At 38.9% G+C, this 27,297-nt stretch overlaps 1 long non-coding RNA gene across 2 annotated transcripts in view; it reads right to left on the bottom strand.

Annotated features, from left to right (window-relative positions):
- The window catches only part of LOC311623916, a 47,571-nt gene that overhangs the window by 6,423 nt on the left and 13,851 nt on the right, over positions 1-27,297 (bottom strand). Inside the window, exon 4 of one of the 2 annotated variants that reach the window (XR_014795227.1) lies at positions 8,275-8,329. The exons of the other annotated variant lie outside the window; for it this stretch is intronic. This is a non-coding gene — a long non-coding RNA (uncharacterized lncRNA). Of the gene's footprint in view, positions 1-8,274; positions 8,330-27,297 lie in introns of those variants that run through there. 2 annotated transcript variants of the gene reach the window in all.

Below are 27,297 nucleotides of genomic sequence, written 5' to 3'. Positions count from 1 at the left end.
GAAACTTGTGGTCGGGGGGAAGGGGGTTCCCTCAGCCCAGCTTGCACTCTCTCCAATTGGGGACCCGTTGGAGGATGTCCGACTGCTGGTTTAGGCCCAATCCCACAGGGCCTAAATGCCTGATCACCCCTAACTGTCCATCCCTGCCGGCCTGATTTTGCCCCCAACTGCCCTCCCTTGCTGGCCTGATTGCCCTTAACTGCCTCTGCTTTGGCCCCCACCACCATGGCTTTGTCTGAAAGTAAGTTGGATGTCCGATCTACCAGGTCTAATTAGCATATTACCCTTTTGTTAGTATAGATAGATTATATAGAATAGGATTGCTTAAATGGGAAAGTGGAGAGCCCTTTTCAATAGGAGAAGATGCTCTTGGCAGACAAAAATACATAATCCCTATATCAGTACTGATAGCCAGCCATATGCACTATACTGCCAAACTGATCATTAAAAAATTGAACCACTTTCTTACATCTTACACCAAACAACTGTTGCCCTTAAAACCCCTTCTCAACTCGCACTTTAGGTTATGCCTTCACAGTTCACCCAGATTAGATTCTGATTGGCCAGTTTCTATGCCATTCATCATCAAAAGCTCTGCCTCCTAGGCAGCCATTAGGTCCTTGCAGTTCACCCAGATTCAGTTCTGATTGGTCAGTTTCTTTGCCAGTCAGGGCCAAAGTTCCGCCTCCTAGGAAGCCTTTGGCTCCTTATAGTTCACCCAGATTTGGTTCTGATTGGTCAGTTTTTATGCCAGTCAGTGTCTCCGGGTGTACCTCTAGGGTCTGATCAGAGAGGTGGAGCTGATCAGCAGCTGCCTTAGGCTATTGGTGAATGGGCTGAACTGCTGGCCTCTTGAAGAGAGAGAGCCTCACCAGCAGCCTGGGGTGGCTGCTGACCAGTCCTGCCTCTCTCTCTCTCCAAGAGGTCAGCAGTTCAGCCTGCTTGCCAGTCCCCCCTCACCCTCCCACTTGAGCCTGCTGTGCATGCAGCCTGACGTTCAGTCATTCCTTTGATCATTTTGGATGTTATGGACGTTGGCTGTATATTATCTATCTATCTATCTATCTATCTATCTATAAATATATAGATATATAGATATATAGATATATATTATAGATATATAGATATATAGATATATAGATATATAGATATATAGATATATAGATATATAGATATATAGATATATAGATACATAGATATATAGATATATAGATATATAGATATATTGATATATTGATATATAGATATATTGATATATATATATATATAGATATGTCAGGCCAATTCACCAACAGTTTAATGTATGTTTGCCTCCATTTTTTGGAGAGTTTTAAGAATGTGTGGGCAAATGGTCTACCATTTTGTGATCACCACCCCTAATAATGGCAAGCAGTAATTGATAAATGCTTGCTGACTCATTATTTAAGGTTAATGGATTTGCATGCAAGACAGAGGGAGGTAAAATTGGGCCTCACTTGTATAATTCCAAATGCTATGAACAATTTACCTCTCACTGGGTTGGAAGTAATATCTCAAAGTTCCCTTCTAGCACTAAGATCTATGATTTTTTCATTTTTAACTATCATCCTTGTTTAAAAAAATCAAACAGTACAAATATAGGCTAAACATATATTACATTTATTTCACCATTATGGGCAAGGAACAATATAAAAAGAAAAGAGAAGAAATGTTATTAAAATCTTTATAAGCACCATCCCAAAGGTACTGCTCTAATATGTGCTATTATCCTATACTGTCCTCTTTAAAATGGATTTTTCCCTATAAACCTGCATAAATTTTGCTTGATAGCCATTTGCCTTCTCTATCTATATATCATTAAAACTTTATTACTTTAATATAAAATTGTATGCTCCTTCTGATTATAACCAAGCAAAAATTATGTGTGCACAAGGAGAAAAGCCAGAAAAGAAAACAAAATGAAGACAGTTCTTGGGTGAGGATAGTGAGACTTGTTAGGTCTGATCAAATAATTGAATTGATAGCCTCTTCCCTGGGAACTGACCTTTAGGCCACTTCACACTGGACATTCCACTTGCTTAGACCACATTGCACGTGCTAAGACCATTATCTCTCCCCTCTGGAGTTTCCCAGAATCTGGATCTGCACAGAGAATTCTCTGCCCCAAAAAAGCCAGCTTAAAGTTCTTTAAAAACCTCTGACTCCCTGTTTTTGGGTGTTATGGACTTTGGCAATATATATATATATATATATATATATATATATATATATATATATATATATATATATATATATTTATGTGTGTGTGTGTGGCCAATTCACCGATAGTTTAATGTATGTTTGCCTCCATTTTGGGGGCTCAGCTTATCTGGGTATCCAGATGACTTCATAAATTCATAATTCTTCACTCCTTTTGGCCTTGTGCATTCCTCCTTTGGCGAACCTAACAAGACTAAAGGTAGGTCCCCCACCCCCCCACCCCCTTAGATGTTCCTTTAATGCCATCATCTAACATTTATACACATTTTGCTATTGATTAGGTTTTTAAAAGGTTTTCGGACAGCATTTAAAACCCAGCAGAAAAACTTAGAGGACACTGCCCTGTGCCAGGGTGCTGCCAGCCTCAGTGATACAGACTGAGGGTCCTTGCACTGCTCTGTACACCTAGAGGCTCCAGGTCTCCTGGCCTCCTAGGTCCAGGATCTTAGCTTCAGAAGGGCCTCCTAATTCCCTACAAATGGCTTCAGTCAGAAAAGCAGTAGACAGGTCTCTGGGGAGGACCAGTGGTCATATTTTTTTTCAACTAAGGCCCCTTTGCATTCCTGTTTACATCCCTTACTTGTCTGGGCAGACTTGAATCTTTCATTTTGCCATTATTTCCCTTTCCCCACCCCCACCAAAGATTTAACCCAGAGTCTGAAGAAACTTAGAGTCCAGCCCTGGTTCTGCTACTAACTCTTATCATGTTCTCTGAGCAAACTAACTAACCTCTGAGATATAAAAATGGGGATGTTAGAGTAGGTGGTCTCCAAGACCCTTTATTTCTGATAATCTATGACTCCATGATTCAAAGAATTGATAAAAAGACTGGATTCTTGGATCAGGGCTCAATCCAAGAGCATTCCTGTTGTGGGTACCAGAGAGAACCCAAACTCAGCAAGTCAACTTTGGCACCAATCCAGTCTCTTCAAATCAACAGTATCTCCTTGTTTTAAAGGACAGCGTTGCTAGGTAAACTTGGACTTAATCAATTTTACTATTAATTCATTTAGCTAGGAACTTCCAACTTGTGCAAATATACAACACAATGTATCCAGCAATGCAGGTTCATAAAGACACAAAGACAAGGGCCTTCACTGGCAGGGAGAGAAACAATTGGTGCATACGCAGCATTTTGAAGGACAAATTCCAAAAACCCAATTCAAAAGCAGACTTGAATGGCTTATGCTTTGGTCTGAATGTGTCCACTTCCTCCCATTCATATGCTGAAATCCTAACCCCCATGGCGATGGTATTTAGAAGTGGGGCCTTAGGAAGTGATTAGGTCAGGTCATGAGGGAATGGAATTAGTCTACATCTATATCTATATCTATATCTATATCTGTATCTATATCTATATCTATATCTACATCTACATCTATATCATCTACATCTACATTTATATCTAATATATATCTACTAATATATAGATATTGCCAGAGAGCTCCTTTGCCCCTTCTACTATATGAGTTACATTGAAAAAACTCTGAGGAAGCTGGTCCTCACCAGCTACTAAATCTGCCAGCACCTTGATCTTTAACTTTCCAGCCTCCAGAACTGTGAGAAATAAATTTCTGTTGTTTATAAGCCACCCAGTTTATTGTATTCTGTTATAGCAGCCTGAAAGCACCAAGATTGCTTACGTAATTAAAAATTCAGTTCCACACTCAGCTTGACGGAGGGACTCCAACGCTATCATCAGATCTAAATTGTTTTCTTTGTCTCTGTCTCCTGATCCCCATTCCTCTATGCTGGCAGCTCTCCCCTTAAAGTGGCTGTAGTAGCCCCAAGCACATATTAATAATCTTTACTTTCAGGCTTATTCCCCAAGGCAACCACCATTCTTTAACCAGACCTGTTTTGTTTTTGGTTAGTCACTTTTACAGTGTCTAAAATAAATTATAATATAATAATATAAATAGGTGTATATCTCTGCTTCTTTACTTATCAGTATCAATTTCTTTCCAAAATCCTGTACGGCCCAACAGAATTATTTGTGTGTTTTTTTTTTTCCTTCCTCAGATGACTTCTGTCTTTATAAACAACATACTTACCCTTCATTTTCTTAAAAAAAAAAAAAAACAACAAAAAAAACCACACCTTTATTTTTATTATTGACATTATTACAGATGTCCATATCCTTCCCTCTCCCTTTACCCACTTCCACCCAGTCTCGACCTCATTTCCCCTTCCCTCTGGCCATCACCACACTGCTGTCTGTGTCTATGGGCTATGCATATATGTTCTTTGGCTAATCCCTTCACCTTTCATTCCGTCCCCTCCCTGCCTCCTGTGACAACTGTCAGTCTATTCCATGTATCCTGTCTCTGTTTCTATTTTGTTCATTAGATTTTGAATATAAGTGAGATCATATTCAATTTGTCTTTCTCTGACTAGCTTATTTCACTTAGCATAATAATCTCCAGGTCCATGCATGCTCCAGCCACTGTATCTGACTCTTAATTTTGTGAGATGTCTGAAGGGACACCTGTGTTCTCATCCTTCCTTCCACTGTTCCCCAACTTCCTTTCACTTCAAAGTTGATAGCAGATGTATTATATTCTGTAACCATTGGCGATTTTCCCGAGATTTCTCTAGTTGTTGATTCTATAATCTTAAAATTAAGAAGCATTACTTACATGATGACGATCTTGTTAATATTGCTCACTGACTAACAAAGTACCACATTTGGGTTTATTCTCTGTGGGTTTAATGTCATTGTTACTTTGCCACTATGTGGAGATTACACTTAACATTTAGTTAAAATAAATAGAGTAGCTCCTCCTTTTCAAGATCCTTAGTGGATGCATGAAACTGCAGAGAGTACCAAACCCTATATATACAGTGTCTCCCCCCCACCCCCCCCCCCCCGCCCCATATGTACACACCCATGCTAAAGTTTAATTTATAAATTAGGCACTGTAAGAAATAAACAACGCAGACTAATAATAAAATAGAACAATTCTAAAACATGCTGTAATACAAGTTATGGAACGTAGCATTATTAAACTTGAACACAAGCACTGCAACAGGGCTATAGTTGATCTGATAACATAGCTACTAAGTAAGGGAGAGGGAGTGAAATCTACCCATCCTGGACATAGGGAGGAGTCACGTCCCCCCTTATTCCGTGGGGGTGGGGGTGGAGCTCACTTTCTGCAGTTCTACGGGGTGGTCAACCTAGGTTAGAAAATATTACACGGAACATTCCAGAAATAAGCACTTCGTAAGTTTCAAATAGCGCTCCTTTCTGAGTAGCCTGATGAAATCTCGCGAGTCTTGAGGACGTGACTCATCGCTGACCCAGCGTTGCCAGGCTCAGGAGCTCCGGGCGTTAGTCCCGGAGGAGCCACCTTGGTCACCTGCGCCAGGGATCGCGGTGCTTGTATCCAAGCACCTCTCATTTTTACTGAATAATGTCTCGTTCCTCTCCCTTCATCTCATCACGTTGGCATTTTATCACCACGTCGTAACAAGAAGAACGGTGAGTATAGTACCATAAAATACTTTGAGCAAAGTCACCTAACTTTTATTGTTGTGTGTTGTAACTACTCTATTTTATTATTATTAATCTCTTACTGTGCATAATTTATAGGTTAAACTTTGTCATAGGTAGGTACGTATAGTATGTCCGGGTTTTGGTATTATCTGCAGTTTCAGGCATCTTGGAACATCTGCCTCACAGATTAGGCAGGATTACTGTATTGCACTTTTAAAATCTCAAATTTTGCTGAAACCGGTTTAGCTCAGTGGTGGAGCGTCGGTCTGCGGACTGAAAGGTCCCAGGTTCGATTCTGGTCGAGGTCATGTACCTTGGTTGCGGGCACATCCCCAGAGGGGGGTGTGCAAGAGGCGGCTGGTCGATGTTTCTCTCTCATCGATGTTTCTGGCTCTCTATCTCTCTCCCTTCTTCTCTGTGAAAAATCAATAAAATATATTAAAAAAAAAAAAAAATAAAATCTCAAATTTTACAGCCAGCTTTCGATATAGATATAGATATAGATATAGATATAGATATAGATATAGATATAGATATAGATATAGATATAGATATAGATATAGATAGATATCAGAGAGGAAGGGAGAAGGAAAGAGAGAGAGATAGAAACATCAATGATGAGAGGGAATCATGGATCGGCTGCCTCCTGCATGCCCCCCACTGGGGATGGAGCCCGAAACCCCAGCACGGCCCTCATTGGGAATCCAACCTTGACCTCCTGGTTGACACTCAGCCACTGAGCCACACCAGCCCAACTGTACAGCCAGCTTTTTGAAGTCTAGTTTTTTTTATTCCCTCACGGCTCATTTACTCATAGAACATAGTTTTTTGTTTTACAGACTTTGTTCTGTTTCAGACTTTGTTCTGTTTGTGTTTTTAGTTCTCTTCTGTGCCCTGAATTATCTTTAGTTTTTTTTTTTTGTTTTTTTTTTTTTGTTTTTTTTTTTTAGGGGGGATGGGTTTCTGCTTTATTTTTTTCATTTACATTCGCAAATATTTGTTTACATTTAATTGGGGTTGTTGACTGTCAAGCTTTTGAATGGTACCAGTGAGGAGCAGGCTGGTATGCTGGGGAGCCTCCACATAGAATTCAATGGAGGATTCTACTCTGTGGTGATACTAAGTCCTAATTTCTCTCCAGATAGTACTTACAGTTGAGATAAATAAAACAAAAAATTTTAAAGATATTTATTTTTAGCCAAAACTGGTTTGGCTCAGTGGATAGAGCGTTGGCCTGTGGACTGAAAGGTCGGGTTCGATTCCGGTCAAGGGCATGTACCTTGGTTGCATATCCCCAGTAGGGGGTATGCAAGAGGCAGCTGATTGATGATTTTCTCTCATCGATGTTTCTAACTCTCTGTCCCTCTCTCTTTCTCTGTAAATAATCAATAAAATATTTTTTAAAAAAGATATTTACTTTTAAATATTTTTAAATTTTTGACAGTATAACAGATGTCTCCCATTTCCTTTCCCCTTTTACCTTGCTATGTCCAACTCCTGCCCACACCCAGGTCTTCACCCCCTATTGTCCTTATCCATGGGCTATGCATATAAGTATATGTTATTTGGTTTGTCTGTCCTCGTCATCCCATCCCTACATCGAGGTATGTCAGTGTTCCATGCCTCCTTAATTTTGGCTAGAGAGAAGTGGCTGGTTATGGAAGTTCTGCTCACTGTGCAAGGGAAGAGTTGGTGGTTGAAGGATCACATATCCAATAGGCAGTACTTCAGTTCTCTGGAGTTCTCAGCACCACTTTTCATACCCGTGCCTGTGCCACCTGTTATCTCAGAGTCTAGAGTTTTTCAGGTCTTGCAGATGCTTCATTTATGTTCTAGGCTATCACGTCCTTTGTTTGCCTTCATTAGTTACCATTATTCCATCTGCTGTATGTCTTTCAGCAATTTATTAAAAGTCTTCTCCTATCATTGGCTTTTCTCTTGGTTCTTGTGGGTTTACAACTTTTAAATTATTTTACCATCTTTTAAATGAGATTTTGGGACTTGAGGAGATATCCACGTGTGCTTGGCACCTCACCCTCCTCACCCTAAGCCATCTAACTTTGTGCTGCTCATTTTGTGTAGGGTAGAAGACACTCTGGATTTTCAATTGATTATAGATGTGAAGAGAGACTTTGAGGTTACTTTAAAATCCTCTAGTTCTAAAAGGAAACTTAGACTTTAATAATCAAATCCCACCTACCTCTTACTTTATCAATCATGGTTCACTAAGAGAAGCAGGAACCCTAAATAATCATTTATTTAAAAAAAAATATGATCTTACACAATTGTGAGAGGTGACTAAAAAGTCTTTCTATGGCTGTTGTATTTGTGTTTGATCCTGGGATTTGAATTCTGCAAGGAGCGGGAGGCAGGAAAGATAAATGTAAAGCACAGGAGAGTCAGGACAAGAAGGAACCCATGAGTTGGAGCCCACGAGGATGGTCTAAAACCTGTGTCTATTCTTTGTTGCCTTTGATCTTGGTGGTGTAGATGCTCCTCTGGAGAAGTTGGTGACCTTCATCACAGAGATAAACACACAGCGAGCCCAGGATGTAGAGATCTCAGGGAAGATAGGAACTTCAGGATTGACAGCTGTCCCATGACAACAAGATGAGTCAGCATGTAAGTGACAATGTACACAAGCTGCCTGGTAGCTTGCACCAATCCTCTGAGCTTAAGAATAATATGACTTCCGCTTTACTGATACTTTCCCCAACTCAGGAACCTGCCAAAGCTCAGAACTTATAGGGAAATGGATTTTAGGAACCAGTTCAATCACATCAACCCAACATATTGCAAAACCACACACTTTCAGATGAAAAAAATTAGGCTCAAAGTGATGATATGAATTATCCAAAGCTCAATAATATTTTTTAATGGCAGGTCTATTGACACTCAATTCAAATACTTTTTAAAAAGCTTTCCCCTTATTATGCATATAACACGATATTATAAAGAAAATTTGAATAACAGAAAAGTTGAGGTAAGGTAAAAGATCACCTAATTATTTAAACTCAGTTATTGTTAATATTTTAGTATACTTTAAAAATTCTTTTTTCTAAACATAGCTACCTATATTTCCATAATTATACTACACATAAATACATATATAAATATTTTCTTTTGCATTAAAATCTTTATCAGCATCATACATATTTAACTATTTGTCTATAAATAGATATTTAGGACATTTCTATTTTTTTCTACTATAAACAATGCTGACTAATACAAATACCGATAAGCATCCTTGTACATACATTTTTATTTCCATTTATCCTTATTACAGAATCTTGAAAGAAATGCTCTGAAATTGTTTTCATTAAACATTATACCAACTTACCAGAAATGTGTTAGATTATCTGTCTTCCTAAACATTTGACAATATTAGATGTCATCTTTTGAATACCTTTGTTTATAAAATTATTTTATTTTGTAATTTTTTAATTACTTAAGAGGGTTAAAATTTTACCTAAGTTTGTCTTTTGTTTTTAATTTTGGTGAGTTTTTTTTTTATCCACTCATCAATTGAGGGTGTAAATTTTTTGGGGTATTGTCTTTTACTGTATTAAATATGTCATTTTTTACATATATATATATTTTTTGCAATTTGGTGTTCTGAGTCTTAATCATGCCAGAACAATGGGTCTCTAAGAACAGAAGTGGGGACATGTGAAGACAGGCTGACATTTAAACATTCTGGTCAAGAGTTCTGACTAGTGTTGTTTGTTGAGGATGCTGGTGTGAGGCCCAGCTGAGTCATTAAGTTTAACCATAAACCCCCCTTCCCCCCAGCAGATTAGAAAGGCCAGGTGGAGACCAAGGCTGGTGAAGGGCACGTGCCCTGGGGCATCTTTAGAATTGGGAAAAGTGTCTGATGAAGTGGATGTGATGGGAACAGTTGGAGAAAGTGACTTTGACATATTAGAGTTTATAGACAAGGACTGTCCTCAGACTTTGGGGGAAAGCTTATGAGAAAAAGTTCAGATGACAGATGGATGCAATTACATTCCCTAGGATGAAGGAAGCTGCTCAAAAACAAAATTATGACAAATGCACGTAAGAGGATCTTAAAAATTAAACTTGGAGTAAGCAACCAAAATGTTTTGCTTTTCAATGTAGTGGGAAATATGTTTGGATATGGGTTTTACTCTTGAATGATCAATGAATTTTCTATATATTGAAGGGGAATTTATATTTTTGCCTGCATAGCTTGTATATATCACTTATTTCATATATATTTCAAATATATATTAGGATATAAAACATAAATGATTTAGGTGGGGGTGTTTCTTTCCCCTATCTGAAGAAGGCCTTATTTATTTTGGAGGGGGCTTTGGAGGAGAGAAGTTCTGACCAGATTTGGAGTAAGAGAGAACAACATAAACTGATGAACAAAAACAGATCCAGAGAAAGAGAAGCAGCGATCAGACTGTCAAACCTCAGAGGGAAGGTAGGGGAGGGTGGGGGTAAGGGGGAGAAATCAACCAAAAGATTTGTGTGCATGCATATAAGCCTAATCAGTGGCCATGAACAACAGGGGGTGAGGGCATATGTAGGGAGGGGTTTGGGAATGGGGGGATGAGGATAATTATGTGATACCATAATCAATAATAATAATAAAAAAAACTCAAAAAAAAGAGAGAAGTAGATAGCATAGGAAAGGGGGTTTTACTAAATGTTGCTGTAGACTATGTAAATTCCCTTGAATGTTCTAAGAGACATAGGTAATTGATGAAATCCTCTCTTGTTTTCCATTGTCGAATGAGCTGTACCTTTTGGTAAAGAGCTTTAAGACCGAACCCCTTGTGTTTCGGTTTTTAAAGGTTATTTTGGGACTTATTTTTTTGGACTTATATTTTTTTAAAAGAAGCAAAAGCAAATACCAAAATTTTCATTATATATGTGAAATATGATTAGAAAGGAAAACTATGCTGTTTTATCTTGAGATATAAAGCATAGACATTAATTTGAATTTTGCCTTCAGAAACTTGAGAAAAGTTAAATATAGTATATAGCTTTGTACTTTCAAAGGCCTTTGTGTGTTTATTTGTGCCTCATTCATTCCATAAAGAAGCTCCATTTTTGAGCTTTCCTGTCTTTGCCCTGCTACTTCCTCTGCTGGGAACAATTCCCCTCCTTTTCTCTATCTGGTGAACTCCAACTCATACTCCAAAAGACAACCCAGTTATCAGCTGCTCTAGCAAATCTTACCCAGCTCACCTAGGCAGAATGAACTACCCTCTTCCTAATGTATGGCTGCCACATTGGATTGCTACTAGTTTCCACTAGATTATGCACTTCTCTGAGGTCTCATTGAGTATCTTTCTCAGAGTTTGCCAAGTATACATGAATGACCAAAGCATGAAGCACAGAAAATCCTTTATGGTGAATGGACTTTCTGTTTCTCTCTTTGTATTTTTATGTGGAGGGACTTAGAGTAACACATCTGGCTACTCCTTGCTCTGCACCCTCACACTTCCCAGGGGAGGAGGAATGACTCCTCTGATTAGCTTGGGCTCCTTGGTTAGCCTGTCACAAGCATGCACACAATCAGCATGGACTGGGTGGATAGTGTTCATTCTGGGGTACTTAATTCTGAAGTATGGGGAAGTTTATTGTGGCCCTGCATCTGAACCAGCTGTTATCAGTAATAAGTCTGACGAGGAGTTGATCTCCATCTGGCTGACTCCCTGTGTCTCTCTCTCAATTGGTTCCTGACTCCAGAATGGAATAGTTGCATTATCTATTGCTCCCCTGCTAAACTCCCAACATCTGACATTTGTATATTGCTTTTCAGTTTACAAAGCACTTCCACATCCATTATTTCAAGGGCTGTAAATAAGGCAAAAAAGTGCTGTGGGAGTATTGGGAGCAAGTGATTAATTTCAGTTGGGGAACCCACAGAATGCCTCACAGGGAGTTTGGGGTCTCATTCAGCACAGATGTTGGGCTGAAAGGTCTCTGAATTCTGCTCCCTCCAAGCCCTTATAAAAATAAGGGAATCAGCAGTTGGCTCATTTCTAGACTTTGCCTCATTTAGCTTACTTAACTAATGCACCAACCATTAAGTTCATCTTCCTCTGATTTTTAATGTCTATTTGTTATATTTTGGTATTTCCAGTTCTTACCTCAGGATGCCCTGGCTTTGCCAACCTCTTTGAATTTGCCGCTGTGATATGACCTGGTGTCCTCTCTGGCTCAGGATCTGATAATCACTCTCCAGTTTTATGTTCTGTGACTACTGCTCCTTTCCCTAATCTCACTGCCATAGGATCAGCTGGCAGGCAGCTTTGAGCTCTAATACTCTATCATCATTGGACTTAATCGCTTTAGAAGCAACTGAGTCTCTTTCTTCAGTCACAGCAAAGGCTTCATGACATCAGAGATATTATCACACCTGAGGCACACACCGCGTGACTTTGTAATCACCACCAGTTTTCCTAGGATGTGGGTCCAACAATAGACAGACACTGCATTGATGTGGATGTGCTAAAAGGCATTTTGGAACAAACAGCGTCTATAAAAGTGCCAAATTCTAATTGACATTGTTTTTTAAATCGTTAGAATATAAATTGAATTTCAATGCAAAGGGAAAAAATTAGAATTGAAAGTAGAGAAAGTGAATTTACAAGCAGAAATAAAACGAGTCAATCTAATTTTAAAACCTGTCTTGAACCAAGGGTAAAATAACAAACAGGGATCTTTTTTAGTTTTTTTTTTTTTTTTTTTTTTTTTTTTTTTTTAGGGAATCTAATATTTATAAGGGGTTTAACATCTAAGGGATGATAAATTGCACTTGAGAGGAAACGCTGCATTAGATAAATTTTATCTTGACACTGAACCCTTTAACATGCCTGTAGAGCTTGTCTTGTACATCTGTTGTAGCCCACATACCAGCCTGTCCCTGATAGTAACCGAAGGGTTATTTTGCTGAGAAAAATCTGTTTGACTTAGAAGCTGGAAGAAAGGAAAGGGGAGCTCAGAGATTGGAATCTAAATGAGTAATAGAAAAATTTCAAATACCACCATGGCAGGGAAAAGATGAACAAGTCTGTGATAATTGACACCTCTTCTTACATTCATTTTCATTCTGTGTACTCTCCAAACACATTTTTAGCCTAGTTTAACATCATTTGGGTCTGTTTGGAATTACAATAGAAAATGTAGCAAAGGAAATAGAATTGGTGAAGTGCATTGTTGGGTGAAATAGCCTGGAGATAGGACATTGGGTGGTCCTGTTTCGCTGCGGGCTCTGAGCCCCTGAAGTTCTTCTCTGATAACAGGTGCTGCTGGGGTGGGAATGATGAGGAGGAAAAGACAGAACCCCAAGTTGGGAGTGTAGGGGTTTGGGTGGGAAGGGAGTCAGGGACTAAGTGTCACACGGTGTGTGTGTGTATTTGTGTGTGTGTGTGCCTGCATGCGCACGCATGCACAACATGGTCAAGCATATGGAGAGTGAAAATTGGAATCTAATGAGTGGGTTGAACAGTTGCAGTCAGGTGAGATTCTGGCCAGTAGTTTTTGCAGCAGCATTTCCTTTCTTTGCTTCATGATTTAGCTTCTTTAGTTGGTAATCCACTTCATTCATCAAAGCTTCAGAAGGGATATGTGTAAGGCAATGCATTTCAGTAAAAATAATCCAAGCCCTAACCAGTTTGGCTCAGTGGATAGAGCATTGGCCTGCAGACTGAAGGGTCCCAGGTTCCATTCTGGTCAAGATACCTTGGTTGCAGGCACATACCCAGTAGGGAGTGTGCAGGAGGCAGCTGATCGATGTTTTTTTCTCATCGATGTTTCTAACTTTCTATCCCTCTCCCTTCCTCTCTGTAAAAAATCAATAAAAATAATCCAAACTGTGCTTTTAGAATGACCCAGGAAAAGGGTGGGCACATTTTTATTTTATAAATAAAAATATAATTGTGATATAGTCATACTTATAAATATTTCTTATAAATATTTACTAATAAATGTTTGATTTGACACTATAAATATTCAATAGACCAGGACTCAAATTCAGTTTCTTCCAGTTACCTTAGGGATTATGAGATCTTTGATCCTGGTTTCATCATTTGAAAAATGGGCATAAACTCTACCTTTTAGGCTTGTTTGATTGATGTCAACTGTCATTGGCACCAATTCAGCATCCACAGGAATCCCCAAGATGGGGTGCAGTGAAGAAATAAATTTTATTGCAAAACATTTCCAACTGTGATACAACACAGCTGTAATGCAGCCTTGGAGTCAGGGGTCCCTGGAGCCAGGACCCTCTCTTACTAGTAGACAGTCCTGCTCTGCTCTTACCCCATATGCTGGTCTGTTCTGCTCTTGTTCTGTTCCAGCAAGACATCTTTGGTGTTTCAGCTCAGCCAGGGAAACACAGTCTTAAAACATCAGTAGAAAGAGAAAGTATATTCCCAGAGCCCGAGGGAAGCTGGTTTATATAGAAAGAAGTCTTGACCCATGGTTCCTGATTGGTCTGTCATTATGCAAAAAAGGACTCCCAAGTCCTCACAGTTGCATTGGTCCAAAACACATTGCTCTGATTAGTCAGAATAGAGCTGCTCTGTGGTTGGTCACAGCTGTGCAGCTCCAATTTGATGGGGAAAGCTTCAGTCCTATTGGTTGAAATAGTATTCCAGGAACTCCTTTACGAGAGTTGGCTCAGATGGTAGAAACACAGTACACTTAGGCAATTCAGTACAGGCTTCTCTGTGGAGTGCAGTTTGTGTGAGAAACTCCTGTGTAGAAATGGCCGCTAAATTCTGTTTTTTTAATTAATTAATTAATTAATTAATTTATTTATTTTTTCAATTTGAGCCCTTCTTAGTATATGGTTATCTTTCTTCTCAGGGTTTACAGGGATTAAATGTGAAAATTTGTAAAGAGCCTAGATATTTATCTAAGTAACTAATTTTCAAATTTAAAAAATATATAGTCTAAAACACTATATAAAATGTTAAAAATAACTGAAAAACTGAAGAAAAATTGAAAGACTAGGAATAGTACAAAGAAAACTTGATTATGTTTTATATGGATTTACTTATAGTTTACAGCTACTTCACGGGCTCTTTCATTCCATTTCTATAGATAGATATAGATATAAATTTTTCTGAACCATTTGAGAGTGAGTGGCATGTACCCCAGACCCTACTCTTTCAATGAGCATTTCCTAAGAACAAGGTTATTCTCTTATCTTACCTTAATACAGTAATCAAGTTTAGCAAATTGAACATTGAAAGAATACTTTAATCTACCATTCTAATTCCAATTTTGTCAGTCAACCCAATAATATCTTTCATAAAGCATTTCTTTTTCTGTCAGTATGGAATCCAGTATAGGATTAGATATTGCATTTAGTTGCCATGTCCCCTTTAATCTGAATGAAAAAACATATCCTACCATTTATTTAGTTACTAGTGGCCCAGTATATGAAATTCATGAACATTAAATGGGGATTAATTCGAGGAAATATTTTAATATTGCTATTTGCCCTTTCTCTATAATAGAAGTGTCAGAGATGAAAGAAAATTAGTAAAACGTATATGAAAATATTCCTCTTGTCAGAGTCTGGAGCACACCATAGGACCCAAAATCAAGTCCCCACCCACCCACGTGTACCTCAAAATCACTCTAGACCCAGACCCAGCCACCCCCTCCCGCATTGGCCTAGATCCAGACTTGGCCGGTCCCACCCTTGTCAAGCCCCACTGGGCGGGGAGCTCAGCCTAAGACCCCCCAGCCTGGGCCAGGGCAGGGGGTGCACCTTGATGTCCTCTGTCAAGCCCCGTCGGGTGGGGAACATGGCCTGAGTTCCGCTGTCAAGCCCCACGGGGGTGGCAGGGGGCGGGGGTGCAGCCTCAGGTCCCTGCTGATTGCTTGTTAAGGCTCCTTAAGGGAACTCATCCTCTGCTATGGGTGCAGCCATCTTGTGTTACAGAAACCCTGCCTCTGCTGTGGATGCAGCCATCTTGTGTGGTGGAGTGATGGTCAATTTGCATATTTCCTCTTTATTCTATAGGATTGATAAATGATATATTTATGCAATTTATATATACCTATAAATTATATTTATAATTCAATTAATAGGGCAGTAGAATAACTACTATTTATGCAGACATTTCAGTGTCTTCTAACTGCCTATAGAAATAATTTTAAATTTATTTTCCAGCTTTTCAGTCCTCTATAATAAATCTTTACTCTAATTATATATGCACTGCTCCCTGTGGAGGCAGCAACATATAGCTAGAAAACATAAGGTTGGGGCAGGTAGCTCAGGGTGTGAATTGTACCTCTACTGCTTATTGGTTTCACGGCCTGTAGCAAGTTGCTTAACTTCTCCTATTTCCTTCCAAAAAAAGCTTCTCAATAAATAACTGTGGAACCAATATATTCATCCATTTAATACTATTATTAGGAGGATTAAAAGCAATGATTTTCTTAAATGTACCCACAGATGTTCTTGGCACATAGCAAGTTCTCTAAAATGTTTACTGCTTTGCCTTCCTTCTTTTTGGAATCAACTTATTGCCATATTCATTTTGCCTCCTCAACTTTGCTTACATAAGCCTCACCTCTGCTTTGTCTTTCCTTCTCTTTACCACTTACCCAAAGCCTATGTATTTGTTAAGATTCAGTTCTAGTTTTTTTTTCTTTCTTTTTAAAAAAATATATTTTATTGAATTTTTACAGAGAGGAAGGGAGAGAGATAGAGAGCTAGAAATGTCGATGAGAGAGAAACATTGACCAGCTGCCTCTTGCACACCCCCTACCGGATGTGCCCGTAACCAAGGTACATGCCCTTGACCGGAATCGAACCTGGGACCTTTCAGTCCGCAGACTGACGCTCTACCACTGAGTCAAACCGGTTTCGGCCAGTTCTAGTTTTTATCTCCTTCATGAAGCCCTCATGAATCTCATTACTCTCTCCACCTTCTAAATTGTTACACTATTTTGGACCCATCAAAGATTTAGTAAACACCAGATGAATGAAATCTTAAAACACTATAATGTGGGGGGCCCAAAAAGGCCATAAATGTAGAGAACTGCTCACATAAAGAAGGAGAGAACACTGACATTTCCTGAGCAGTGCTATGTGGCTGGTGCTTTCTCTACAGGATTACATTAATCCTTCAACAACTGCCATAAGTAGGGTTTCATAGTCCCATTTTACAGATGAGAACCTTTGACACAAGGTCACAGAGTCAGAAAATGGCAGAGCTGGATTTTGAACCCAGAGTTGGTTCTGTACTTCCTTTTATATTGGATTGCCACCTAAATGGAAATTTATATTAAAGAATATTGATTTTGACTCATGGGTGACAAGTACACATTAAGTTTTAGAGAATATAAATGGTAGCAGAGATGGGTACATTTAATTTCTTGCTCAATATAAATTAATTTTTGTCCCCTTGAGTCAAGGTATCATTCATGACCCTGTGGTTGACTCAGTGTGACTCAAAATGACAGTTCTGTGTGTTTCTGAGGGACAACTGTTTGACTAATAGGTAATTCAAAAACCTTTACATGCAAAGAGCTCAATACTTTTCCATTTTAAAGTGTCGTTTGAGTTATCAGTTAATGACTGGCAATGGCTGCTCAACAAATAGGCATTTATGATGAATGCTTCAATGTGAGAAGTTGGACGGAATGACCTCTTGGGGCCTTCCTCAAAGATTTAATCAATCTAATTACACATTTAGACTGAGTAGGAGCCCAGATTGGAGCACTTATTTCCTGCTTTTAACTGTTACACCACTGTTTCGGGAGGAGCATATCTCAGCTCCCCAACTGTTAAGTTCTGTGAGGGCAAAGGCTGTTTGCGTTTCATTAGTCTTCCACTGGGTGCAAAGTTGAGCACATAGTAGGACTCAATAAACACTAATTGATCAATTACTTTAAGATTTTGTAATTTCACATGCTGATAATATAGGGACACTTATAGTTGGGGAAGATCAATAGAAGAGTCTGAATAATGATCTTTTTTTAAAAAAATATATTTTATTGATTTTGTACAGAGAGGAAGGGAGAGAGATAGAGAGTTAGAAACATCGATGAGAGAGAGTCATCAATCAGCTGCCTCTTGCACACCCCCTACTGGGGATATGCCCGCAACCAAGGTACATGCCCTTGACCAGAATTGAACCCGGGACCCTTCAGTCCCCAAGCCGACGCTCTATCCATTGAGCCAAACCGGTATCGGCTGAATAATGATCTTTGAGAGCCATTATACAGTGGATTGAATGAACTCTTCAGGGAAGCTCCACAGACAACACTTAGTACTTTAGAGATCTAGAAGCCATGTTGTTGTTAAGAATGAACTTTAGTAAATGAATAGATCTCTTTTCTCAACTCTAATCCTATTTGATCCCAACCCTGACAATGTATACAGAAAAATGCCTGTCTTTGTCCTTAATAAAGGGAGTTCCTTGGGTTAGAAACACTAACCAGTTTTAGCTTGTTTCAAAGATGAGTGACCCAGCATCAACGTTTTTAATAATTGGGACTATGGGAGAAATCTTCATAAAGAAGGAAGAAGGAAACTGGATCACAGAATCTTTCTCCCATGATACCTATACAAATAACAGCAATCTTAAAAAGTAAAAACAAAATACAATATTAACAATTTAAAAAATTACTAGTGGCATTTAAACAAGAAAACATGTACTTGTTGCCCAATATCAGAAAGAACAAAACATTTCAGCTAACGGAGAAGATTCTGGCACATAACCTTGATCCTATATACATCTTCCCAAAGGTGGTTTTCTAAACTGAAATATGCACAAATCTGGTGACAATCTTACTGGGGGATGTCTTTATACTTTCTGTGATTGGGATCAAGAAAATATATAGAGCCAAAGCCGGTTTGGCTCAGTGGATAGAGCGTCAGCCTGCGGACTGAAAGATCCGGGTTCAATTCTGGTCAAGGGCATGTACCTTGGTTGCGTGCACATCCCCAGTGGGGGGGGGGGGGGGGATGCAGGAGGCAGCTGATGGATGTCTCTCTCATTGATGTTTCTAACTCTCTATCCCTCTACCTTCCTCTCTGTAAAAAAAAAAATCAATAAAATATATATTTTTTTTAAAAAAAAGAAAATATATATAGAGAGGAACTGAGCAAGTAGGACTAACTCTGTTAGAAGTGAAGCCTAAATGACTCTTTTACACTGAAAATGAGGACATAGTTAAGAGGGTTCACCCCAAATTAGGCAGAAGGAGGAATGTATTCAAAGTTTCCTAGAAATGTCTGCACTACTCAGAACAGCTGAGTCCTGTCTATCCACCACACTGCTCCCCTTAGGCTAGAACAGTGGTTGGCAAACTGTGGCTCTTGAGCCACATGCGGCTCTTTGGCCCCTTGAGTGTGGCTCTTCCACAAAATACCATGTGCAGGCGTGCACGTACAGTGTAATTGAAACTTCGTGGCCCATGTGCAGAAGTTGGTTTTTGGCTCTCAAAAGAAATTTCAATCGTTGTACTGTTGATAGTTGGCTCTGTTGACTAATGAGTTTGCCGACCACTGGGTTAGAACAACGTAGAAATATCACAAAATACATAGTCCTAAGACTTGGGTGATAGAGGAAAATAGAAATATATACAGATTGAGATACTTGGAAGGGAGACAAAAAAATGCAATCTAGAGAAAATAGAAGGTTTGGAGAGTAAACTGTAATTTTAGCTTTTTTTTTTTTTTTTAATTAAAAAGACTAAGTGACCAAAGTTATAAAATTAATGTGGAAGAACAGTGATGGCAAATTAGAACTGAAAAGGTTAAAAAGAATAAAACGGGGCAGAGAAAACTTATTGGGCTTAGCAGATATCTTGCAGAAAGCTTCCAGCCTTGACCACCACATAGCCTAGATAACAACTATACACCTGGCATGGAAGGAGTGGAGGACAGACCAGACCCTTATGTCAGCAGAACAGTTTACAGCCAGAAAGGATTCATAAAAACCTTTCTCTTCCTTCAGATGCCACTGACTCCTTTTTGTCGGACTCAGCCCACCTGCACCCAAGTGCCTGAAATAAAAATCTCTTTTGGTACATTATGGCCTCATGTCACAGGTGTGCAACCCCAGCCCACGACAAATCTTTTAAAAACAACCACCTTTTAGCAAGAATAATGTAAAATCCAACATTAAGAAAATGGCTGTCAGAAGAACATCTCAGGGCAGACGGACAAAAATACCACAGATTGAATGACTGGCTTATAAACAACACAATTTTTTTTTTCTCTCACAGTTCTGGAGGCTGAGAAGTCCAAAATCGAGGTGCTAACAGATTCAAAATCTGGTTAAAGCTCACTTCCTAGTTCATAGACAGCCTTCTCACTGTGCCCCCACAGTGACAGCCATCTTGTGGTGGCCATCTAGTGATGACATCACGTGTGACACCACCTAGGTTTTTATTATACAGGATTATTGACTACATTTCCTATGCTGTACTTTATATCCTCTTGACTATTTTGTAACTCCCAATTTGTATTTCAAAATCCCTTCACCTTTTCCACCCAGTCTCCTCCCTCCCCCATTTCTCTTTCCCTCTGGCAACCATCAGTCTGTTCTCTATATCTATCAGTCTGTTTCTGTTTTGTTTGTTCATTTATATTGTTATTTAGATTCCTTTTTAGAATAAAATCTTAGAAGTCAGATCTAAGTGTATGATTTTTGTTTTATGAGACTATCTTTTAAAAAATATTTTATGATTTTTTTAATGCTCATGATTTTATATAGTCAAATTGATTTTCAAAAGGCTATACTAATTGATATTTTCACTAGAAATATGTATAAAAAGTGCCTCTTGCATAACTGTCTTGCCAGCACTAATCATTTTTTTGTTTGACATTTGTGCCTGTTTGATAAGCAAAAATGATATTTAATCGCTCTTTTAATTAGCATTTTTATTATCCATGAAGTAGGATGTTTTTCAATTGAGGACTGAATTTTTAATATTTCAGTGGGATTTTTAAGTGGGCAGACAGTATGATCTTATTTATTTTTTTATAACTGCAATTCAGGTGAGAGTGTTAACAGTGAATGCTGGAAGGGCCAGATGTCAGGACCACCAGAGAGGAGACTGGTGATGGGATGAGGCCCTGCACTGGCTGGGGAAGCAGTTCTGACAGCATTCAATATCTACCTCCAACATCCTTTCCGGCCTCCTGATTCCCTGTTGTGTTTTCCACTTTGAAAAATCAGCATAGCAATAATACATTGACCCAACTAATGTCATGATGTTCCTAACCTATTAACATTTTGGGGAGATTTTTATAATAATTCTGATAGATCCATTGCTACACTTCCCATCTAAAGAATAAACAATTTAGAATACAGTCTGGCTGCAAGGTGATGGATTTTGTTTCTCTGCGAATCTTATACAGGGAAATATAGAAATGCATTCTACGGATCCAAATACAGGAAGAAATACAGTGATTTGCTCCTGGTTTTTGCTAGCATTGGTTAGTTTCTTGGCTTTTATCTTAAAGTCCTCATATGTTACATTTTAAAATAGAGAAATGAAATATACACAGTCATGCTGAAGCCAAAGCAAACCCTGATAAAAAATGACCGGCCCTCTGTAATTCTGAGCTGAATTGTAATTCATTGTTCGCTGTAGACTTCAGATAAAAGGATTCATGTGGAATGGTAGATAGAGCAGTTTTAATTTGGATCAACTAGACTTAGTACTGTATTTTACACCAGTCATGCTGTGAGGCAGGTCCTTTGTTTTCAGCAATTATCAAACTAAGCCTAATTAAACTTGCCTTGCTTTGATGTACTATAATGTTTTCTGTAATTTTATATTCTGAACCATTTCCCTAAGTCCTTATTTGAAATCAAGGATAGACTATGGATTCATTTTGCATCTGTAATACCATGGTTTTATTATGTATCTAATCAAGTTTTAAGATGTTTACCTTTGGTTATAATTCAGCATTCTTCTTGTGTTTTTGTAATATGGACCCATGAACTTGTTTTTAAATATTGTATTTAAATATTACATTTAAAAACAAGTTCATGGGTCCATATTACAAACATAACAAATGTAAAAGTTATATGTGGAAGGAAAATACAAAGACTTTCAATCCTACAAATTAAATATACATATTAAACTATAGAACACACTCTTCTATTAATTGATTTCCCTTTTTTGTTGAGTTATTCCTTAAGGGGACCTTTAAAAAAAAAAAAAAAAAGCTCATTTGGTCCAATCGACTCTGTGTATATTTCTTTTGTGTAGATGCGTTAAAGGTACTTGTTGTCTGTTTTTGTATTCACAAGTTGTTAATTTCCCACTTAATGGAGCATCCATTAGATCTCTCTTACTTTATGGGTGCTAGCATAGAAGATGTAAGTGTTTTTTAAAGAGCATTTTTTCTTCATCTAATAGAAATAATTTAAAAACACATTTACTTTATTCAGCTGGTGCCCTACTAGGAGTTCTTGTTAGCCAATGCCCTTTACTGCCTTTAAAAATGGACTTAACTGTTTATTTTAGCATAATTTCCTATGGCTTTTAGCCTCTCAGTTGGAATGGATAAAGGATAAAAAACCAGATCCATTATGTTACATGGATTCCCTTTTTTAGCCCAACGTGAAGGGGACTTTGCTATGAAGACCCTTTTAAGCAATTTGAACAAAATAATGCCTCTCTTTTTGAGGTTTGTCATGAAGACGTATTATTCTTGTCTGTTTCTATAAAATTTAGGAGCTAAATTATTGTCAATATTAGAAAAGATTGTATTGCTGAGTGCACTTATATCATATTTTTTAAAAATTTGGAGTTAAAATATAATACATAGTGAAAAGTACATATTGTAAAGTGCACAGATCAATGAATTTTAACAAACTGAACACACCTGTTTAACCAATACTCAGACCTGCAAAGAAAATTCTGCCAGCACACAGAACAACACCCTTGCCCCCATGCTCCTAACCAGTCACTGCTTCCCCAAACCCATATCCAGAGTAATCATTTTCCTGACTTCTAATAACACTACAGGTCCAGTGCATGAATTCATGCACCAATGGTGTCCCTCAGCCTGGCCTGTGGGATCAGGCCGAAACTGGCTCTCCGACATTCTCCTAAGGCAGGGGTCTGCAAACTACGGCCCGCGGGTCACATGCGGCCCGCAGAGGAGTCTGATCCGGCCCGCCAGGTTTTTTGGGCAGTGAGCGCAGCCGAGGTGTTACAGTAGGAATTAGTAGTTCATATAGTCCGGCCCTCCAGCTCTCTGAGGGACTGTGATCTGGCCCCCACTTTAAAAAGTTTGAGGACCCCTGTCCTAAGGGGTCCTGGGTTGTGAGAAGGCACAGGTCAGGCTGAGGGACTCGACTGGTACACAATGGGGGTTGAGAAGGGAAGCAGGAGGTTTGCCAGCCAGGGAGGGGGTAGGGTCACAGGAGGGCTCCAGGGCATGTCCAGCCCATCTTGCTCAGTCCTGATTGGCCAGACCCCAGCATCAAGCTAACTTCCTATTTGGAGTGTCTGTCCCCTAGTGGTCAGTGCACATCATAGTGAGCAGTTGAGTGGCCTTAGCATATCTTTAGCATATTATGATTTGATCGGTTGAATGGACAACTGGACTACTGGACACTTAGCATATTAGGCTTTTATTAGATAGGATAGCTTAGTTCTGCCTGCTTTTGTGTGCTATATACATTTAATTGTACAGTATGTACCCTTCAGTGTCTGGCTTCTTTCATTCAACATTATGTGTGTGAGATTTATCTGAATTGTTGAGTGCAGTGATAGATGTTAATTCTCATTTTGTAGTTTTCCATTGTATGATAGTATAACAATTTACTTATCAATTTTACTGTTGAAGTAGAGAATGGGATAAGAAGGTGCCGAAGGAGGGGTCAAGTTACTTTATATTTAACTAGAGGCCCAGTGCATGAAAATTCATGCACTGGAGGGGGGGATACCTTAGCTCGGCCTACCCTCTCTTACAGTCCAGAGCCTTCAGAGGTGGGAGGTGACCCAGAGACAGGGGAAGGCGACACCCCCATCACACCTCTGCTGCTGCCACTGCTGGCAGTGCAAGCCTCAGCTGGCCCTGGTTACCTGAACCTTGGGTGGCCCTGGGCAGCTGGGCAGCTGCCATCTGAGGCTTGCCTGGCCTTGGGCCTGTCCTAGGTGGCTGGGGGGCAGAGGAGACAGGGGGACTCCAGAGGCAGGCAGGTGGAGCGTCCAGGACTGCCTGGGGGCTGAGGGGACTGGGCACTGCCATCTTTGAGGGCATATTACCTCCTTATTGGCTGTGGGTGCTGCCATCTTTGTGACAGCATGAGGCTTAATTAGCATATTTCATCTTTATTAGATAGGATATCTTTCACCAGGATTCTATTAGTAGGAATTATAAGCAAGCTAAATAGATTTGTTTTTACCTTCTAAGTCTAAGTGCTGGTTCAGTCTGGATAGCAAATACCTTGAGGACAGGGACTAGTTTTGCTTATCTTCCTCTTTCCCACTAACTCAGAGTCTCTTACAAAGGCACTTAAGTAAATGTTGATGGGATTCAAAATTAGCTTGCCCACATGGAGAAACAAAATGCAATTAGAGGATGTAAAATTTGAAATCTGAGAAAAACAGTGCAGGACCTTCTAAAACAAGAGACCACTAAAGGATAGAGAAAGGGGAAGAAGATATAACATAAAACAATACTTACTTATCTTGATACCATGTAAACGAGCCCAATGAAATAGAGTTTTTAGGGCACTACTAAATCCTCTGATAAAAGTATAAAAAAAAAACACAGGGCTTTGGTTTGCTATTTTCTTCATTGCTGTCCCTTGACATCCCATCTTTGATCATTTTAAATGCATTTTGTTCTATTTTTTTTGATTCCCAAAGCAGCAACTGAACTGTATAAAGTTGACATTTATTACAACCATGTAAATGTTTAGTATTTCAGCCAATTTTGTTTTTCTGTTTTTTGTTTGTTTGTTTGTTTATTTGTATGAGGCTTCATTCACTGTGGATTCTACAAATTCTAGTCGTTGTTTGTAGTACACATTATAATTTTTATTATTTTTTCATTTCTTTTATTGACTTGATTAAAGTTGCTTCACAATCTTCTATCCAGCAGTCTGATGGGGTAGGCCTGCCATAGGCAAATTTATTTTGCTCTTTCCTTGTTACACATGCTTTATTTTTTATTGTGATTTACTATACAATAACAGCCAAAACTTGTATGGCTCAGTGGATAGAGCGTCAGCCTGCGGACTGAAAGGTCCCAGGTTGGATTCTGGTTAAGGGTATGTACCTTGGTTGTGGGCACATTCCCATTAGGGGGTGTGCAAGAGGCAGCTGATCGATGATTCTCTCTCATTGATGTTTCTAACTCTATCCCTCTCTGTAAAAAAAAAAAATCAATAAAATATATTTAAAAATAAACTATATAATAACATAAGGCTTACCCCATCTTAAACATTTTTAAGTGTATAGTTCAGTGGCATTCAGGACATTCACATTGTTGTTCAACCATCACCACCATCCATCTCTAGAAACTTTTCATAATTTCAGACTGAAATTTTGTACCCATAAAATAACAACTCTCCATTCACTCCTTCTGTCAGTCCTGGCAACCTTTCTACTTTCTGTCTCTACGAATTTGACTATTCTAGGTACTTCATATAATTGGAATCATGTGATATTTGTCCTTTTGTGTCTGGCTTATTTCATTTAGCATAATGCCTTCAAGGTTTACCTTTGTTATAGCACATGTTAGAGGCCAATATTTATTTTTATTTATTTGTTTATTTTTAATATATTTTATTGACATTCATACTCTCTTAGTGCGCCCCAGAGGAAAGAGGAAGTAGGGGGATATTAACTTCAGGTGTGCTTACAAAGTAGTGAGGGCGGGGTAGCAGATATACCTACCAGGTCAGAAAAGCATGAAAAATGATAGATGCCTCATTGGTATTGGGAGAATTGGCATATATGAGAAATCTTTTGGAAATTCCTAGTTATGACACAGGAAGTTTGAGAGACATTGGAGGTTTTATAATTGAAGGTGAAAGAAAGAGGCAAAAATAATATTACTGTGAAAGTGATCACTGATTATTCCCAGGCTGACTTAATTTGAGAAAACAAGTGTCACCAGAGCCATGTGTGACTCAATAAACTGAAAGAACAAAATCATGCATAATGAATGACTATGAACCTTGGCAAACAAGACTCTCCTCTTCCTTTACTAACAAAATACTTTCATTAGTAAGTGGCTGACTATCTTCATCTTGAAAGACTTCTAGGATGAGATTGCAAAATACTTGGGGACACTTGACCAGGATTTTGGTGTAACTTCTCAAAAACACTTGCTGCCCATCAAGGATTATGCTGAACCATGTGTACCATGTTTAACCTTTACGTACAGTCTTTTGGCTAGAAAGTATATTTCATACAGTCTTTTGGCTAGAAAGTATATTTCAGAGCACGTGGCATAGTCTCTATCCTCTGACTTTATTAGAACTATTACCATACATGCTGTACTGGTATGTAATGTAAACAAGATAATGGGGAACTGTTCTTAGGAATGATAGTGTGATTGTTTCATACAATGCAATGTATGAGTAGTCAAGTTAAAGTCATCAATATATTATACAATATTTCCCCATTAATCCTTCAGGTCCAATCGGCCTGAACAGCAAAGTGACCTATGGAGGAGATACATTATATGCCAGAGTATTCAGTAGTAGATGACTCAAGCCATTCATATTTGTATTACTATAGACAAACATGCATATCTAAGTCCTAAGAAAATATTCCATCATTGCATATGTAACCCACACATGAAAGAGTAAAGTAGTTAAAACCCATGGGCAGCAGGTGGCTTCTTTGAACTCTAGCTGAAGCCAGATAAGGAGTGGGATGGTGAGTGAGCTTCATAGTGGGAGACGAGTCATCGACATGGGGGAAATGGCTGCTGCGTGGTGGGAAGCCTTTCTGGCTGCACTCGGAATTAAAGGCCATTACACTCTCTGAAGATGCTCTGAGATTGCAGAGTGAGGGCCAGTAATAGTCATTTGCTGTTGGAAGGGAATTACCTCCATAGCATTTCCTGCATCTTTTGGTTTCATGAAAGGCAAAGGGGACAAAAATCACTGGAGCAATAAAAATGCTCTTAATGTTTTTGAGGCACAAAGCAGGTAGAGTGAATTTTGAGCAGTTTCAGACAGCAACTGGGAGCATTTTGAGACCAGAAAGCAAATGAACTGTTGTAGGACCTGCAGGAAAAGCAGGCAGCAAGGTTTCTGTTTACTCAGCTACCCAAACCAGACCCAGAGAAGTAATCCCGGATTCCTTCAATTTTCTCCCTCTCTCCTTATAACCTCCCTCCCCCTTCCTTCCATCATCATTTACACTGAGTGGCCAGATTATTATGATCTCTGAACGCATAATAATCTGGCCACTCAGTGTACTTCTCTTGAGTACCTCATTTATTTGATATCACAGATACTATAAATCGTGACCTGATCAGTTTTCCCCTTTGCACTGGCTGATAGAAAGCTCAGTGCAAATAGGTGGTTGATCTCCAGCAAAAGTCTAGAATACTTTTG

The sequence above is a fragment of the Pipistrellus hanaki genome, assembly GCF_964339955.1.
Source record: "Pipistrellus hanaki genome assembly, chromosome: 5".
Classification (NCBI taxonomy): domain Eukaryota; kingdom Metazoa; phylum Chordata; class Mammalia; order Chiroptera; family Vespertilionidae; genus Pipistrellus; species Pipistrellus hanaki.
The sequence above is the reverse complement of the archived record's forward strand: the minus strand, read 5'-3'. Positions and strand labels throughout refer to the sequence as shown.